Genomic DNA, 6,000 nt, shown 5'->3' with positions numbered 1-6,000 from the left:
TTCAGTAAACAGTGTACAGGTCCTGCGCGTGCGTCAGATTTTTTATTAATTTTTTAATTGTGTCCTTTTCATTAAAAATTAAGTTTTTTTTTTGTCATTTTTATTAAAATTTAAGGGGTTTTCATTAAATTTTGATTCTTTTTCATTAAATAAAGTTATAGCATGATTTTTTGTTAAAATAAATTTAGGCCAAGCCATTTTCATTAAAGTTCCCATTTTTATTTTGTTTTTATCAAACGATATAATTTTTTAGATTAGATGTTAGATTAGACATCGACGGGGTTTGAGTTCACGTCGTCATACAATAGCTTAACACCTTTCCACTACTGTGGTAAATGGCTATTTGCGTGTTAATTCGATCAATTTGGTTGTCCATGTTTTCTCCTAGACATCAATTTGGTCCTTCCAATTGTGTGCTTATGTTAACCTACGTGGCACAATGTGATTGGTGAGAGTAAAAATTAAAGGATCAAATTCCATAATAAATAATGAAAGTTGTGAGTTTTCAAAACATCAAGGACCATTTGCAATAAAAATATAAATAACTAAAAAATTTTGAAATCTTGTTTATTGGTAAAATTTGAATAAAAATCTCGGAACTTTCAGAATCTCTAGATGCACTTTAATATTCTTTCTATTTTTTCAGAATATTTAGATTCATATCGAAAATTTTAATAGCAGAATTAAAAAACTCAAGTTTAGTCTAACTTCTCTCCTTTTTTTTTTATTTTTCTTTTATATATATACTTTTTAAGTTTTAAAATTGTTGAAATTATCCTGATATAATGATATATTTACATTAAAAGTGTGAGAGAATAGATTAACTGCAAATTCGCCATTCTGAAATTCAAACCGTAATACTAATGACAAGTTTGAATTTGACTGATTCTTTTCATAAACAAATTGTAAAAGAGAAACAATCACATGTTTGACCATCCACTATTTAAAATTAAGCATGCGCAGGAAATGAGTGGAAATTAGGGGTTGAGTTGGTGGAGTGCACTGTTCTAAAAATCTCTGCCTAATATTGCTTAGGCTCCCACCTAGGTTCTAGGCAACTGGTTACCGCCGCAGTTAGTCTTTAGGCGTTTGAAATTAAGAAAATACGCCTAGACCCACTTAAGTATCTGCCTCGCCCACCTAGGCCACCTCAACAGACCTCACCTAGGTCTCGACTCTCACTTAGACAGAAAATTAAAGTTTTCATTTTGCATTTTTAAAAATAAAATAAAATGTAAGAGACTTGTTAAATACTCGGGTGAACACCATTATATACTTGTTCCCCATGTTTTCAATATGTTCTAATACTTAATAATTTATATGTCGTTTTATTTTGGAACAAGGATCCTCTTTGGGGATCCTCACATCATGTTTATTTATCGTACATCGTGCTATTAGAAATCATTTTTAATTTTTTTATTTAAAATTAAACATAAACAGCACCTGACAAAAACTGACCGCACGATGTACGATGAACGGACACGATGCGAGGATCCTCATTCTTTATTTTGCAATTTATGTACAATTATGTGTTTTTATGTATAAATAGGCACTTATTTATTCAATATATAATAAATCTATTTAAATCCACCTAGGCATTAGGTTCAAGCCCGATTAGCACCAAGATATGTTTAGAACTTGTTTTTGACAAAAATGCAAATTTTTTATTTTCGCAAAATATTTTTCTTGAGCATTAAGTTAAACTATTTAAGAAATGAAAGCAGTTTTACGGTTTATTGAGTAATAAATGTATATTTAGTAGAATATTTAACCCGAAAACAAAAAAAACAAAGTGATAAATATAATAGTGAGGCCCAAAACATTGTCAAATGGGGTTCTACACTAAAAAATCTCAACGGAAAGTCTCACCTTAATTTTCAAAACTTCACAGTAAGGTGAAGGTGAAAATAAAAAAATTGAACGGTGATTTATGTACGAATTTTCAAAACCAACATAAAACTGTGAGTGTTAATCCACATTTTTTTGTAAAAAATGCAATTTTTTTATTATCTTGAAATATTTTCCGTACGCATTAAGAAATTTTTTATAATGTATTTGGAAGCAAATTTACGATTTATTGACCAAGTGTATATTTAGTAGAATATTTAAGCCCAAAAGTAATAAAATAAGTGAAAAATATAGAAATGTTAAAATGTATAGTGCATATTTAAAAAAAAAATTAAAGATGTTAAAATCACCTGTAGGTGAGGTTTCAATAAAAAATAGTAATTTTTTTTTGTTAAATAGTCTTTCACCCTATTTTGGTTGACAAAGAGGTTTCTGTTAATATATATATATATATATATATATATATATATTTTATATTTAGATAAAAGAAAAATTAATAAAAAAAGGGGTTCAAATATCTTTAAATTTAGATTTTGAAATCGTTAATTACAAGTGTTTAAATACGAATTATAATAGATTTTGTATGGAAAAAATATATTTTGAAGAACATGAATATTATAGTTTGTTGTAGTGGTAAGAGAAATAAAAAAAATTAACAAAAAAAATTCAAATCCCAAGAATTTGAACTATTTTTGTACATATTTTAAAAATTTTCTTTTATTTCTCTTACCACGATCGTATTCATGTTCTTCAAACTATATTTTTTCGTGCGTGGAGCTCAACTCATTTTCTAAGCACTCGGGAGTTCACCTCGTTCTGCGTGCGCAGAGCTCGTTTCGTCTTGTGTGCCTAGGTTTGCCTTGTTCTGCATATGTGGTTTCCGCATCGTTTTGTGTTCCAAAAGTCCGTCCCTTTTTTCGTCTACAGAGCTCGCGTCGTTTTGGCGTGCACGAAGATAGCCTCGTTTTATGTGCGCAAGGCTAGCCTCGATTTGTGTGACGTATCCTGCCTCTTTTTCGTGCACGGAGCTTGCCTCGTTTTGCTTGCTAGAAGCTCGCCCTGTTTTTTGTGAGCTGGGCTCCACCTTGTTTTGCGTGCCATGGTTCACCTCGGTCTACATGAGTTGAGTTTGCCTCGTTTTACATGCGTCGAGCCCGCCTAACACCCATGTTTTTTTTTTACTAGAGTATGCATGCGTGTGTGAAAGTGAACACAAGAACTCAAAGAGGTTTATAATTTGATTGGGAAGTGCTAGCAACCTCTATATTTGGTTTATTTTTCAAATGCTATATATAGGAAAACTTTTTTGTACTGTTACTCTATATGAAATAATCTCTTTAAAGTTATAAAAATTTGACTAGTTATGTATTAGAACAAACTCTATATTGTAATAAGTTAAAAAATTTCTTGGTCCTATCTTAAGGAAATACGTCTCCACATAATTATAGTTGTCAAGATTAAATCTTGTGCACTCATTTTGTGTGTGACTTCTCTATGAACTCTATCATTGATTGACACATGCTAAATTTATAACAACAAAGTTAAGAAGGGTTAAATTTATTGACATGTGTAAATCAATATTAGATGTCATAGAGAGATCACATGCAAAATTGGTGCAAAAGATTTGAACTCATAATTGTCAATGAGTATAGAAATATGCAAGAAATAAGATATTTGGCACCCAAAGAATCCTATTTAGAAAATACAACATTCATTAAGGATAAATAAGTTAATAATATATATTTTTTTAAATTCACCTCTATTAAGTAATAACCTTCCTAAAATCATAGAATTGTTCACAGAGGTTTTTTTTTTTTTTTTTTTTTTTCCAAAAAAGAGGACAACTGGTGGCACGGTTATCCACTCATTTCGGAGGCCGAGAAGACTCGAATGTGCATTTCAGCCTCCCCCTGACCACAAGTCTGGCTTCCATACCAGCAGCGGGTTTCGAACCCAAGATCTCCAGCAGCGGGTTCACAGAGGTTTTATTGTATCGATTTTTTACAAAACAAAAAAGACCTTTAATGTTTTTGGCTATAAATTAAATAAGAAAATTTAAAAAAAAATGATTTCAAAGGCTTTAAATATCTTGACTTTTGTCCATAAGATAAATTATTGCGTTTTGTGTAAAAAATAGCACTTGTCATTTATTAAAGCTAAAAAACTAGTGCAAAGTTGTAGCATTTTTCTAATTTTATTAGCCAAAGTTATAAATGAGAGACCATTCTAATCTTGTGGTTGATTGTAGTTACTTTTTTAGGGTAAAACTATGTCGTATTTCTCTGTAGTCTTTACACCTAACTTCATCAATGAACCACAAACAAAATATTTATATATTGAAAATCGATTTGTTACAAGCACTCTTAAATAGTTAATCAGCACATTTTGATTATTTTCTTTTATAAACGATAGGATAATTTACATTAAACTATGAGGAGAGGAGGGGATTTGAATACAGGACGCTGGGTGCAAGGGCAAATGCTCTTAACTAATTGAACAACAAATAACTTGCACTTCATAATTATTTTTGTAATATTAATAATCTTATTTGATTAATGTGATTTCCAATTCTATCCATAATTGGCATTTCTAGTGTAACCTTGTTATTATGAGAAAAGTATACATGAGAAATCAAGAAAACACAATTTTCAACGAAAACCAGAAATCCTACCGTTTCAAACAAATTTAAAGAAAAGAGTAAATTGTAGCAATTGTCTCTTAACTTTAACTCAATTGGAGCAATGGTCTCTTAATTAAAAATTCATTACCATCGGTCCCTCAACTCATCAAAATATGCAGTTATGATCTCTTAACTAAAAATCCATTACCATTGACCCCTCAACTTTCATCCAACTAGAGAGATGGTCCCTCAACTTTATCCCAATTGGAGCAATGGTCCTCAACTTTAACCCAATTGTAGCAATAGTTCTTCCAACATAACTCATTTTGACAAAATTCTGACAAAGTTGACGAATAGGACCATAGCTACATGTTTTGATGAGTTGAGGGACCCCAATTGTAGCAATGGTTCTTCCAACATAACTTATTTTGACAAAATTCTCACGAAGTTGACGAAAATGACCATAACTACACATTTTGATGAGTTGAGGGACCAATGGTAATAGATTTTTAGTTGAGAGACTATTATTCCAATTTGATTAAAGTTAAGGGACCATTGCTATAATTTACTCTAAAGAAAAAGAAAATAATCCAACAAATCTCGTGATTAATTGTAATGGAATGAAAATTAGGACTTCACTCAAACTGAGACAAATATATAAAATATTAGTCGGTTGTTCTCCATATCAAAATATCGATAAACATACAAAAAATATGATTAAATAGCGTTAGTTTTCCCAAACAGAGTTGGATTATATAGTTTCTTGGGAAACAAGGTTGGCTTGGGAGAGTTTTATTTGGGCTGTGGACCACATGTTATAACTTATATATAGGATATATTAGCGGTTAGCTAGGGTTTCTATTTCTCGCTCTGCATCACATCCACTCCCTCTACCTTTACTCGTCCGCACTGCGCTTTCCTTCTTCGTTCTCTCTTGAATTTTTTGTCACCAACCATGAAATACTCTTGTAAAACTAGAAAGTGGCTTGACGAAATCCTGTCATCTGGTCAGCACAAACCTGCAGCGGAAACCACTCGCAATCTGAATGCTTTCAAGAAGGCTGCTAACGGTTCTTCTTCCCGTTCGACGAAACTGGTCTCCAAACCCGAATCCCCGCGGGTAGTTACTTTGAATAACTCAAAGAAACGCTGCGCTACACCGGCCAACGATCGCGAGAGAGTTGAGATTATTGACCAGGGCATGAATAGGGCAAAGAAGCAGAAGAGGCTGTCCACTCCTCTCCCAGTGACTTGTGAGATTTCATTGGATAAATCGGGTGGCTACTTGAGCTGTGAGTCACCGGTGACAGTGCTGCCTCCTCTTCCTCATTGTGATCATCATGAGAATGGCACCACAAGATCTGAGGCGGCTCGGGTGGCCATGTTGAAATCTCGGTTCGCAGTCACCATTCTTAAAGCGCAACGCCCTGAAACCCCCGCCGTCGTGATTGAGAAGTATAGAGCCGCTGAACTTGCCAGAGCCAATGAATTGATGAAGAAGAATCGCCAAAGAGACAGAGAAGCCGCTCGGC

The sequence above is a fragment of the Malus sylvestris genome, chromosome 4, assembly GCF_916048215.2.
Source record: "Malus sylvestris chromosome 4, drMalSylv7.2, whole genome shotgun sequence".
In the NCBI taxonomy this organism is placed as follows: Eukaryota; Viridiplantae; Streptophyta; class Magnoliopsida; order Rosales; family Rosaceae; genus Malus; species Malus sylvestris.
This window is presented reverse-complemented; position numbering follows the sequence as displayed.